The following is a 14,619-nucleotide window of genomic DNA, read 5'->3' on the forward strand; positions in this document are numbered from 1 at the left end:
GAGCTCGTTGCCAAATCGCCTACCCATGTTCTTTATTCAGAAGGTGTATTGTTTATCTCGAAGACTTTTACAACATTTTGTTTTCAAAGAAAAGTGTGAAGTGCTCACAATATGTGTAAAAAACGCAATGGCAGATGAAAGCGTATCCACGTTTGTTATTTAGAAAACGTATTGCTTATTTGTGTACTATCTAAAAACACATCAAAAGTGACATAAATCATTCAAAAACTAAGGATTCTCATCTTGCTATCCGCTTAAGGCCAATTGTCAGCTCATTAATTTGTACGTTACGTTATATTGGTCCAAAATTAGCTTGATTTCCCTTGTAATAAACAGCTAATTACTCTATCGTTTACTTGACACCCGAGGCCTGCTTGTATTAATGAAAATAATCCAACATCCAGCGGGATATCAAACGCAGGTGTGCAATCTACAGTCGGACACAGCCAGCCGGGTGTACTAGTGGTTAGAAAGATAAATGCATAGCTACAGAAAACAACACGAAACTGTACAGCTAAATGGCCTTAAGAACAGACCTCCCGTGTAGCACGCCATATGTACAGATTCTCCCACCAACGGACAAAAGTCATTACCCGAAACTCCCATGGCGACCACACTTCGTTGATTTGCCTCAGGGTTTTCTAAACATACGTTCATCATTCTAGGATAGCCTGCGTGGTAACTTATCTTCCTAAAGTAACACGCGTACGAAGCAGCTGTATGGCGTGACTAAATACATCTAACGTTATTATTTCATAATATGTCTCAGTTCATAATTGATAGCTATACAGAGGTATTGGTTCTCCGCAATTACCGGTGTGCATTTTTGTTTAGTAGATTAGCAATGACGATCAGACAAGTGATGGTCTTATTTTGCTGTGCACGTTTTTTTTCCTTCGTTTTTTTTTCTAGTTGCTATTTTTGTTTGACGCCGTTTGGATCAAATTACATTCATCACTATTATAAACATCCTTATATAGGACGTAGTCTTAAGCTTTCTCCAGCATCTCAGACGCCTATTAGAAAAGGAAGTGTCCTTCGGTTGTATCAGCCCTCTTAGCAATTTTTACACAGGAAGCCATTGTTGAAGACTAGTGCAGATGACACCAACAGAAGAAGAGATTCAACGTCAAGCATGGAAAATTGAAAACGGATGTCTGTACTGTCAAGTGGCGTTTGATGTAGTGCAATTGTTGTGTTCTATATCGTTTGCTCATTAGCTTCTGAGATTAGTTTCTGCGCTGAGTTTAGGATTGTTAGACTTTCCCCTCAACTATTCTTATACCCCAGGCTAGCCCTGATCGACATGATCGATGAAGTGCTCAAAAGAAGTAGAACGATGCTTGTGTGCAAAGGCTGTCCATCGCATGTCCTCTCTCCACGCTCTACTCATACAGCGCACCCTCCACTCACCAAATACACGTGGAGGCAGGCATGGTGTACTTACGTAAACTTCACTCTTGGTGCGTGTATCGAATTTTGCAGTGCTCTAGCTGTAGGATGGTACTCTGGGATTCTCAATAAAGTCAAGCAGCTACCTCGCAGCCTAAATGTAAAAAATGTGTTGACGCTCAAGTGCCCTTAGTTTTTTTTTGGTGTTCATTATTTCTTAAACCAGTGTACGTTCCTCGTGCCACACAAGTGTCAACTCCGAAGGAGGAGGACCCATGTAAACCCGTAATTGGTATGTGGATGGGCTATCATGTTTACTCATTATTTAAGCACTATCTATCATATAATCGTCATGAAGATATTCTAAACAAAGTACCTTGAAGCAGACATGTGCACTCTACAACTAGTTGAGAAAACAGACGCTGCGTATGTGCCGCCAAATTTCTTTGGCGGGGCAGGTCTGAAAGAGTTAGACTCCTGAATCTGATGATGCTTCAGTGCAAATATCTTGATGTGCTGTTATTCTTTTAAATCACTTTCCCCAATAGGTCTACCAGTGCTTGCCCTCTCTTCTGCTCATATACCTATCACCCCTTGGCAAAATATTCAAACAGTATGACGATACGGTTAGCAGGTGTGTAGAAGAGGCACTATGGTGACAAACTAAAACACTGACCCTATCCGACGTTCCTAAAACCAGGTACTCAAAGAGAATCCCCAGTGTAAGCCCAGATACTGAGAAAGGTGAAAAAACATTCCTACAGTGGTCGGAGGCTGTCTGGTCACCCCCATCAGCCCTGTGTGACCGTTCAGTCATGGTTGGATTCCGTGACTTTACACGTTATTCTGATGTACGTACGGATCTTCCGTAACCCCGCAAGAGACGAAAGATGGACAGGTAATGGCGTCGGCCCGAGGTTGGAGTTTCTCACCAGTGACACCTCAGTCCTTCATGGTAGATTGACAATGGGTGCCGAGAAACATCAGTATGTTTCCTCATACTTGCTGTTTGTCTGTGATATTCGTTCAAGACAGTTTGTTGACCTCTAAGGAAAATACAGTGACTTCCCTATATATATATTGTAAGCGTGAAGACCCACCGCACCTCCAACAGATCTAAGGACAGCTGAAAAAGGAAAACACGCCTTCAAGATTTCTGTTATGTGACAAAACAATATGTGCAAAAACTTTTAAAATCGTTGTATTCTTACGTTTTATTCTTGTGAACTGTTGGGGACGTACATCATTGGCCCAGGGTGCGTCATAGTGTAGATATCTGACTATCAAGAAAATGGTTATCTCTGAAATTAAAGATGTATGTCCTCTTACAGCCAAAGATTTTCAACATTCTGAGTCATAGAGATTGACTTTTCCATAACCTCTAGCATGCCCTTGGCCTTGCGTTCCAGTTGAATGGTATGGACGCTAGTTTGTGTAACACGTGGACATAATAACCACGAGGCTGGTCTACACATATTAATAATAAACATGTTTCAATAATGCAGAGGATCATAGGTTAGGTAGCATGGGTCACATTAAGATCGCTGCTTGCTCATTCTATGGAAGATTGCCAAATATATGGACCACAAAATAAGTCTATTTCTTGACCAGAAACTCTAGACCCCCAGTGTTGTCATTTTACCTATTAAAATTGCATGTACAAAATTAAGCGAGGCCTTAACGCACGCACGTTATTTATTTGTAGATCATAATGGCGAAGTAATCGCACATCCACATATGCCATTATACTCTACTTCTGCCGAGTGAAGTAGAAAATAGCTTCGTTACTATTGTATCTATTTCTAAATGATTTTTAACGCCTTTATGATGTGATTTCTTTGCCGGTTCAGTCTTGCATATATAGCTACTTACTATGCTGCATCACCTACGGAAATAGCGAAGTGTGATCATGCGGATGAACGCATGGATGGTGGGCCGGTACCTCGGGTATAACATCTTGCTTTATGCTCCATTTAATCTTTATCTTCTTTTCCGCATCACTTCACCACCTGCATCCCCGGTTGCTTCATTTCCTTGGGGAGTTTCTACTTTTGTACATACTATAGATAAACACTAGAGTTATTGTAAGGCTGAAGGGCGTTGATGAATCTGCGACATGAAAATATCAATGTTTTACAGGGGTCATTTGTTCTCACTAGCCGGGTTTAACGAAAGCATAACAGATGGATTTTCCGTGAGGGCTATGGGATCGGTGTCAGTTCGAAGGGGAGTGCCCTCAGCTCGCTTTTCTGGCGTCTGGGGTCCAGTCATGCCCCAATTACCGCAATATCCAATCACCTGCAATGATGTGCTCATTAGGTTATTTACTGACTCCTGTGGGTGAATTGGTTCACTCTCGGATGAATATTGACCTTTCGGACGTGATAATCAGCGAATGGTAGATCTATCTCCGACAAAGATATAGATAACATACCTTAGAATATGTCTCTCAACGCACATGTTTGCTTGTAACTATGATATTCTTGTGACGTGATGATTGCGGCCTTACACTCTTATCAACATCGGTATAGAAAACTAATATAGTAGCTAAATACGGTATGGCTGCATATCTCTTTATGGCTGTGAGCGTCGGACAATATTAGCAGTTTGTTATTAGACTTTTAGATACAAATGTGGGCAGATGAAATCTTTTAAAAACAAGGACAAAGTTTGTTACAAGACCCTGGCAACTCCATACAGCTAGGAGCCGATGTTTTAGTCAGATACATCCGGTTCATTTACACCATTATCAGCCAATTTGTTATGCGGAGAATATTGTTTCAGGGAGATATTCCGCCTTCCACAATGACTGAGTTAATACCCTGAGACCTTACGCCCCAGAGGAGGGAGCTACAATAACACTAGCACGTATCAGATCCATAGAATGACCATCATCGTTTAAATAATGTACATTGATTATCATTTTGGGTGTTCACTGCTATTCTTGTATTTTGTCATGGATCTTATCTTCGTTTATGACTAATAGGCACAAATGGGCCCCAAAATCGAAACATCATATCCACTTACTTCAGGCTTATAGATATGCATTCCCTGCTTCTTCTTGTCGGTCACTAATATTAGTAATGTCTGATAACGATAGAATGCTGATAATGCCTGAAGTACACGTGTCATTGGCTCCATGTTCCAAGAACTATGCCTTAACGGAAACTGAGAATGCCCATGCTAACTCGAACAAGATTAGAAATCTTTAGACGTACTTGCTTAGAGCTGTACAAAGATTTGTATTGCGGTTTGGTTATATGGTATATTGACTGCGATATACATGCTAGTGTAAAATTTGCCAAAAGATTCCAACAAGAGTTCAGAATCAAATGCCACTCTTCAAATGCCACTCTTTAAATCTGATATCATTTCCTATGTGACTAGAAGTTGTTAGGAGTAGATGACTTAGAATCTCAATGGCAACAACACTGAACATTATGGTTTGTGAACATTTTGATATATGATAGGTACAAACCAAACTAACTATAGACCATGCGCAGATACTTTATGTTTATGGACATTTCTTTATCTCGTCACATGAATCATTGTAATATCCCTCCATCAGTTGCACCAAGGCTTTACCTCCCTTAAGTAATGGTTTCCGCAAACGGCCTTCCCCTATGAGAGGACTTACACCCGGAACATCTGGAGGCAAATAAGCAGCGTCACGTCAGGACAATCTTCCCTATCTCGCCCAACCATGAAATACATCGAATGATCAGATAACAGTTTTGACAGATAAGTCCATGTCTTTTGGAGATAACTGCAACCAAAGTATATATCATTGCCCAACGGTATGAATTAGAGAATCTACCTGTATTATCAACAATATGTTGATAATCTTGCGCAATCTTGCCTTTCTCTCCCAACCACAAATATGTTGACTGATCAGATATGTCCATGTCGAGAGAGGACTTTTTCGAGATAGCCGCAACCAAAGCATCTTTTATTGCCCAGCGGTATAAATTACAGAATATGTCTGTATTATCAACACTATGCTGCATGTTCAGACTAACGCATTAAATAGATTATCTTAAAGGAGACCGTACCGTCTCTAACACAATGTGAACATATTTTGTTTTAATCTTCTATATCCTTCTGTTAAACAGATAAAAGCAAAAATGACAGAAAACGTTTGAACGGAGCATTGGCGTTAGGATGGCAAAGAACAAAGGGCGCGATCAAGTAGTATAAGACACGCTTCAAGCGAACATTCAACCGCCACTCAACTATTTATCATAGCTATGTTTAAGCAATGGTTAACACTTAATGCATCAAAGTTAGAAATGTATACTGTTGTAACCTTTAGGTGTCCTCGCTACGATGGTAAAAGCAATAAAGTTGAAAAACATCGTGGCAAGTACCTACGCCCATGCAACATTTTTCTTCTGTCTGAAACTCACTTGGCCCCTCTATACTTTTGTCCCTTCATTCTTCCTCCTTGTCTATCTCGATACTTCTAAAGTGCACATAAAGGCAACAAATCTAAATGCATATCGAATGTTTCGCGTCTGAGGCAGTTAGGATAGTAAAGGCAAAGGCGAGGGCAAATAACCACAACCGCAACCAAAGTTCAAGAACACCATACCATCTGAATGCTGCCTGCAGCTATAGCTTGCTTTCCACTGCAAACTCGTCGTTAGCGACTTAAGTAGTTGCATCTTTCGGTCCTCGCCTCTGGTCAGCAGTGATTTAGAATCAGTGTATTGCAGAGACAAATTACAGAGACAAATCACAAACCATTTGGCCCTAGGTGTTGCACCATGTATTGCTTTCAACGCTGTCTTGTTGAATTCGCCCCCTTCCTAGTCGCCTCCCTAGCAGAGGAGGCATGTCTGTACTCTACTGAAGAAAGATTGTTTCCCATGGATCCGGAGTTGTGTAGATATGTGCTGTACCGTCTATCTGCGTACTCAGACTGAGTTCTTAACCGCCCCATTCTCAAGTAAAGGCTGCGTATAAACTGTCTATCGTTCAGAATACCTTTACCATACTGTGAAGTCATAGCTCACGACATTATCTTTCCGAATTCTTCAGATCTCTTTTTGCCCCAGTTGCTTTATTTTCGGTGTTATGTTCAAGTAGTCTTGTCAATGCCGTTATTCTCTAGAAATACACTGAGTGTCTTTGACGAAAAATAGTGGATGCTACTTAAAACGTCTGACCGTTTCCAAAATCATATCCAGTTGATTGAGTAAATGCTATTTGGCGTATCGTATTACCTGGATGTCTAACCTTCATTGACTAAATCACTGGTCTGAATTGTTCTCCTTGATTTTCCCACAACGACAGGCATAATGGCCGCCTTCGTACCACGCACTCCCATATAGATATATTGAACGTTTAAGGCAGGTCAGATACAGCATATACGTGGTAGCATCATTGCTCTTCCATGAGTGTTATATAACTGTAACCTTTCAAGTTGTGTTTCTATTAGATAATTTGTACTTTGCACTCATATGTTACACGGGTAAGCCATTCTATATGCTATAGAGATATATGAACAGAGTTTGTTGTTTTATAACTACTATAGGGTGGTCCAAAGAACACGTCAGTAACTCTTTCTAGTTTGCCAAGTCGTTATTGGACGCACTATGTGACCATGGGGTCGTAAGGTCGAGCCTAGTTTGATGCCGAATCGTAACTCCATGTCTTGTGGTTATCGAGTTATTGGCGCTATTACATGCCATGAGACTTCCAAACTTCTTGGAACGAGCTGACTGGATAGGATGCTTCGCACTGCTTTTACATTGCACAACTTTGGCGATCATCAACGGTTGAATCAAGATTTTATATATGTGATTTACGCATACTTTATCCCGAAATAAGGTTTACACAGTCACATTATGGTGTGAAAAGTCATTTCAACTGCCTTATGACTTATGTCAGCTAGCTATCGATGCTACATATTTTAAAATGAGTTGTCGCTTCTGGCTTCCTAATGGTAATAGGAAGTAAGCTTTAACGCACAGATTACTGTCAAGAATAACCCTAGCTTGCAACTGTGAAAATGACCCATCATACACTAAGGGCATCTTTTGAGTCCAGCTCTTGGCTATAAAACCGTTTGTATGATTTACAATACGTGCCCTACATAGTTGGCTTGATCTTATAATGACTACACTATGCATTGCAGGCAAATTGTTGGTCGTTTGTTTAAGCTACTCCTAGGATCCTGCTTACGTCCTTGTATTCTGCCAGCAGGTCAGACTTAATAGGATGTTGTGTCTGAACCACAGACAGTGTTCAAATACAGTCTTTAGGTCTTATCACGGGGCTAGATACCATCAACACTCGTGTCGACGGTGCCATAATTCTCGTATCAACGGAAGCCCTTGAGGCAATGGCGCTCTCAACTTAGGCCGATATGGTCCGCACAGCCCGCCGAAAAACATTCAGGGGTGAGGTATGGCGCCATATGGTATCAGCACAAGTAGATCTGACAAGAATAGGAACATTGCTGGGGGATACTCTTCGTATATATCCTTCTTGGTGCGAGTAGTATCTTATTTACAAAGTTTCCTCCTTTAATGCAAAATATCCTTGTAGCAGAATTTGTGTTTGTTGTTGTCGTTGTTGTTGCTCCCCGTGCATTATCTGTGATCTTTATAACACGTGTTATCCATATGGATTTCCCACACATGTGACTTTACCTAGGCAGCAGAAGGAAAGTAGTGCGCATGCGCAAACTAGGGGTCTGGAATAGCAGTGTGTTTCTTCGAGATCAGTAGAAAGGCATCCATGTTTCCCCCTTTTTTCTGTTCGAAAAAACAGTTCAACCATTGCAGTATAATAGAATGTGTATGTTTGAAGTTTTTTTCAGGCCAAATCCGTTTGGACGATTTTTTTTTTCTTCATCAAACCTATACTTAAGGCCGTAATGAGTACAAAAAACGTATTTCTCCACTTGAAAGTTCATCTGTGTCGGTAGAGGTCATTCTGAATCAAAGTTCAACTATAATTGCCAAACCAAAATTGGACTAACCCAAATTTTCGACTTATCAGCTCCAGTCTTCTACAAGGAATGACAACTTTGATTCAAAACGTATTTCTCCTAAGTGCTGAAATCGTGTTTCTCCGTAGTGCTGAAACTATGGTGATTGGGCCACTAAGTCTGATAATCGTAAATGCATTAATTGGAAAAGCTCAAATGCAGCTAATACAATAAGTCTTATGTTCTTAAAAAAATTTCCAGACCCTGTAGAATCATGATATGTGAACCTATATGAACGTTTTTGCGTGTCTTATGGGAGTACAATTCTTGGCGAAGTCACGGGCCACCGTGGACAGAGCGTGCAATTCTTCCTTATCTTCGCCTTTCCCATACGATTCTTAAACATGTTTCCTCAAAAATCATGATATATAAACCTAAGTTTTGGTATGTCTTTTGGGAGTACAATTCTTGGCGAAGTCACGGAGCACCGGGGACAGAGCGTGCATTTCTTCCCTACCTTCGCCTTTCCCACACGTCATGTCATCCATGCTAATCCTGAGTAAAGTGGCAATTAGGCACAATGTTTTTCCAAATTTGCAGGATCTCTCGGGTGCGGAGAGGACCAATTATCGGCATATTGAGGCGGCCTGGGCACGTCCTCAGGCGGAAAACGTGCACTGACATCCCCGTGGGGGGAGTGGACGTTTGATTCGGATCGCTGAATATTGTTTACTGAAGAAAATTGTACCAAAGCCACGTAACACCTCGGAGCTGTCGTGACCAGGGCGTGACAATGTCTAAGATGCCCCAGAAAAAGAGAGTTAGTTTCACATGACAATTATTGAAAGTCTCACGTGTATTCAAAAGGAGGATGTGACAGTAATTATTTATATCAATATGCCTGACTGCCCTCATCTGAAGTTAGGTCAGTCAGCTCATAAGGCAGTGACGAATGGCAGAATATTGCTGAAAAGAGAGAAGTGACGTTAAGAGTTGCGCCGGCTTTTTTTTAAATGAACTTTTTTTGGGGGGTGGAAGAAACCACTCGGAACGCGTCCCCTTCCTCCAGCCCTCCGTAAGAGGGGAGGAACGGTCATCAATGGCCGGGAGGCGGACGCCCCAGGGGCACCACTCCCGGCCCGCTTCGCGCTCAGAAGGGGACGCTACCGCTCGTCATCGTGGCTTCTGCAGCTGCGTGCGTTCACGTTTCCGTGAGAATGCACGGGCCTATACTACAGAAATGATCCCTAAAAGTATGATCTTATATTTCCAGCGCCATTGGCACATCACTCAGATGAAATCAAAAGAAACTTCATAAGTGGTCGTGGCGACTCTAACAATAAAGTCAATATAACAGTAAGATTCAAGTTTCTTAAAGCGTAACCATTGGTTTTTATCAGTGACTCATTATAACAATTTTTACATAATATTGACGAAAACTATGTTCATTGGAATTCATGATCATGCATGTATCAAATGGTTCGTTTTTCGCAATTGATACGTAGTCGGGTTGTATGACGGGAAGGCAACAAAAGACAGAAGGACTTAAGAGTTTTAGAACGTGAAGACATGACCCTATTCAGCACTGGCCTTTTTAGCTGCGCGCAAAAATTAACGCTGACACCTCAAAATGAGTGTACCACTTTCATATGTAGTTTATGTAGGTAAATTTGAGTTGTTTTAGTACAATACGGCCCCCTTAACCGTCTGGATTCTTTCGGATCTGAGATTCCGGATCTCCGAGTTCTCCTGTCCGGATACGTCAGGATCCGAGGGCATTTCGTGCAGTGACGTATCTCATAGTGAGGACGTTGTTCAAATAGAGTTAATCAGCCACAATATTACACAGGTGGACACGTAACGAACCAAGAGATTGACGATGTTTCATCACTCGTCCAGTCAGGCAAGGCGTCACGCCCTACTTAAAGCGGGTATCTCAAAGGACTGCGCCGAATTTCGCCTGTTAGGCCACACCATTTTTTTTGTTGCTTCTCGGAATAGCCTCTCCTGTTTTTCCCATTCTGAAAAAAAAATTGTGTCACTATTCCCATTCACAAATTTCTACTCCCGATTTTACTATTTATTCAGTTGTAAATCTCAATAGCCACCAAAATAGATTATAAAGACCTGCACATACCTAAAAAGTGTGGTCACATGTTATCATAAGTTATAATTTTTCATTTATTAACACTATTTCTCAATATCATATCATATATTACATAGCAAAAGGATTTTTTTCCCTGAAATTATAGTACTAGATCAAAGAAAATCGGGTTCATTGCTTAAAATGAGCCATATAAAGCTGAAACTTGAATAATCCTCTTATTCGTTATGTCATGTAAACCCTTATCTTCACCCCAGACTATTTGCAAAAAATTTTTTTTTCGCCCTGTCGCTCCAATTTTCTCCTGAAAAAAATCCCAGAAGAAACAAATACAATCGGTGTGGCCTTAGTGGGTAAAAACCGGCGCACAGTTCAGTGAGACACCCGATTTAGCTAGAACAGTTTCGTAGGTAGTTGTTGTTGTAACAGTAGCTGCTGTTGTGTTCGTATAGTAGAAATATTAGTGCTAGTGTGAGTAGTAGTAGTAGTTCTAGTAGTAGTAATAGAAGTGGTAGGCTTTAATTGAAAACGTCGAATTATGTTAGGCGTTTGGAATGAACACGAAAATATGGCTACCTTGGCGTAACTTTCGGGTATCAATATTTCGACCATTACAAATACCACAGTTTCTTCTCAAGACCTTTTCTTGCTTACACCCGCAAGCAAGTTTTGTTGTGGTAGTGATTTTAACAAGGTCCGAAGTTACATACATGTTTTTAACATTTTGTTTTTCTCCTTCTTATTCCTCCAGTAAATATTAAACTCGTGGCCAAATGGCGTGAAGCTAAAGGCTCAAGATGAAATGACGCAAAACGTTGAGGGTGGTTAAGAGAAGCCTTTCGGCGTAAGACAATGACGTCACGGGAGATCAGTGATGACGTTAACCAGTTCACCTCATTCCCACACAGATATAATCCATGGCATACGAACTAGTGGGGGAATATATTAGCAACGATTACAAAGCATAGCAAGAAATTTTCGCCTTGATTTTCGTTTGACTCACTTGTGCATAAAGTTTTCAGGAAAAAAAGGCTTGATCGATTTAAAATGACTACCACAACAAAAACTTGCTTGTTGGTGTAAGCAAGAAAAGGTCTTACCAAGAAACTATGGTATTTGTAATGGTCGAAATATTGATCCCGAAAGATTATGCCAAGGTAGCCATATTTTTATGTTCATTCAAGATGTCTAACATGATTCAACGTTCTTAACAGAAAGCCTAGCACTACTGTTACTACATGTGTACTACTACTACAACTAATACTACTACTCGTCACAACAACACTACTACCTCTACTACAACAAAACAACAACAACAACAACAAAAGTAGCTACCTACTAAACCCTCACAGTGCTAGCCATCTTATTGGCCTGTGCGCCGGTTATTTCTTGGACATGTTATTTTTTTCTTCTTTATTCTTTGTTATGATGCATGTCTCTCGAAGTACGTTGCCTGTGGGTAAAGAATGTAATTTTCGTTTCTATTTCCGTGACTCTTTGGGTAATGTATTTAGCTATCTAGCTTCTAACAGAAGCGTAAGATTAGATTGTTACTCTTCACGGATGTACTCACGCCTCTTCTATCACATCTCCTACCCGCAGGCTGTAACTGTTCTATCAACATTTCAACAATAATACACACATGCGGCTCTCAAAATTGTCACAATTCATCTTTCATCGAGTCCTTCTGAGATACACTGTAAATGCATTTAAGATCGCGTGGTTTCAATTTCGCGGTAGGGAGGAAATGGAGTGTTCGCGCTGGTTTTAAGTTCGCGTTTGTGATAATAGTAGACTAGGGGGTAACGTTAGGTGGGCAAAAAATGTTCGCGGCGAATCAGTGAATATCCTACCGCGAAATCCGCGAACATAAAACCACCGCGAACATTTCTGCATTTATAGTATCTCCCCGTACATTAACTCCCCATCCGTGTCTAGAATGGAGCCGTCCACCCAATCTCTATACACAATACGTCAAAGTCCCATCTGAAAGAGCTACGAACGCATCACATGGAGGCTAGAAGTACTCCTTACAGCCCGTATCGAGCACATTATGGTACAGACACATTTACAAGTGCTCTAAGCACCTATCATGTACTCATCTATCTAAGTAATAAGTGTTTAGACAAATATCAATGAGTACTCTTAAAGATGCTTGTCCGACCATGTGTTTAGTAGCATGTCGCTGTCTGTGTTAACATGCGCCTTTTAATCTTACCAGTGAAGGGCATAGGTTCAACGTCCTTTTTGAACGTAGCTTCTATATGATGCGACTAGCGATTTTAGCTGGCATTGCAACCGTTTCAATAACGTTTTGAATTCTTATTCTTCCAATGTTTTGAGATGACTCCCGATTGTGAGTTTTTCATTCCGTCTGTAGGTAGATATATTCTAATCATTTAGCTCATATCAAAGAACGGCGACGAATCCGATGGATGGATTGCAAGATTGAAGCATGGTAAAGTCATGCCTGATACCATTTGAAGTTAGTCCCTACCAGACTAACTACACTGGCTGTAGGGAGAATAATTTGCCTCCCTGGGGAGTTGGACAACCTCAGGGTTTCATCTAGCAGGAAATGGTACCGTAGGCTTAGCCTCTACCAGGCTCCACAGGTCGCTGGAAAAATTGTAGAAATCGGCCCAATAGACGGATAACATGCCAGAGGAGTTGGTCCGCTAAAGAATATAGGTCGCAAACTGTAACTTCTGTAGCGGACTAACTCCTCTGGTATGTTATCCGTCTATTTGGCCAATTTCTATTATTTTCCCAGCGACCTGTGGAGCCTGGTAGAGGCTAACACTGGCTTACTCTCATGGCCAATTATTCACCCTTATTTTTTCAGAATCCTACTCATAACCCCTTAGGAAGGCCTGGTGGAGGCTTAGTTTAGCAAACTAGTTGCTTAAGTGGAGATGAGGACATCAGAACATATATGAAGTTGCGTCGATGAAGGTTAGGCATCCAGGTGATGGGATACGCAAGAGAACAGTTACTCAATCAACTGGTTAGACATGTGAAGATACAAGTGTAGGTCACATGGATATGATGACGTGTATCACGTGCACACGTCAGGAAATTACAGACCTGGAAATTCGTAAGAGGCCGTGAAAATGACCGAGTGAAGTGCACTTTAATGTTGCGAACAGTTGTTCATGAGCTTGGTATATCCAATATAGCGTCCATTACAACCGATTACTCACATTGAAATCGTGGTAGTAGCTATTGACGAAAACAAAACCTTTAAACGCGATCTCCATAGAAACTTAGTATCTTATCTTAGCCTTGCCGGTTCTTGCTGGTTCGTGAGGAACTTGTACTTTATTTCATTGATACCATTGATTTCATTGATCATCAGACTGTTGTTTTTAACCCTACAAGTATATCCTGGGGCGAAAGATCGTTATGCACAGTATTCTGAGTGACGGCCGGGTCTCTATGACAGTCCATTACCGTGAGACGGACAGTTGAGTAAAAGGCCAAAGTTGTCAAGGAAAAATAAATGATGTCCACATATATCCTTGAATTACTCATTACGCACAAGTTATGATGTGTACGTGAATGAAGGTGTCGCTTCGGCGATGGATATGGTGTTACATGGGCTCCAAGCGCTGTGCAAGTTGATACGCGTCAGCTAGTGTCTTAAATTAAAGGTCATTCCATATGTATGGAAATATATCTGGACCGATGCGGGAAAGTTTTCCATGGTTATAAGCCTAATTTCTTGTCTATGTACGTATTTTACAAAGAGGGACTACATACCCTATCAGAGCCTAATCTGCAGTACCGCTCCCGGTCGCCTCCAGAAAAGTGGCTAAAACGACCGTCAAATTGCCAAGTTTCCGTCTTTTCCGAGATGGGAAAATCATGAAAGGCTCGCAAATGGGTTTACATTTTTTAAGGATTATTTTGCTTTGTTTTTTAAAAGGCAACCGTTTAGAATCGAGAATGACAATACTCATGACGTTTCACAAAAACGCAGTGGGATATTGGGCAATCTATCACCAACAGAAGTAGCGCAGTGCGCATGTCCTGTAAGCTATCATGGTCTGAAGGGCTAACGTTACCACGTCCAAATTTCATTCATATTTGTGAAACAAGAAGACGTTGAACAAATAAAAAAGCGTTTTTGTCTGTTTCTTCATCAATGGACCCAATTTGTTTCCAAATTGTTTTAAGGGGTGTG

General features: G+C 41.0%; 1 non-coding gene across 1 annotated transcript; it reads right to left on the bottom strand.

The window, feature by feature from the left end:
- Positions 1–9,369: 9,369 nt before the first annotated feature.
- Positions 9,370–9,592, bottom strand: LOC136446651 (small nucleolar RNA U3). The gene has a single exon (XR_010757618.1). It is a non-coding gene; the product is annotated as a small nucleolar RNA U3 (small nucleolar RNA).
- Positions 9,593–14,619: the final 5,027 nt, after the last annotated feature.

The sequence above is a fragment of the Branchiostoma lanceolatum genome, chromosome 12, assembly GCF_035083965.1.
Source record: "Branchiostoma lanceolatum isolate klBraLanc5 chromosome 12, klBraLanc5.hap2, whole genome shotgun sequence".
NCBI lineage: Eukaryota > Metazoa > Chordata > Leptocardii > Amphioxiformes > Branchiostomatidae > Branchiostoma > Branchiostoma lanceolatum.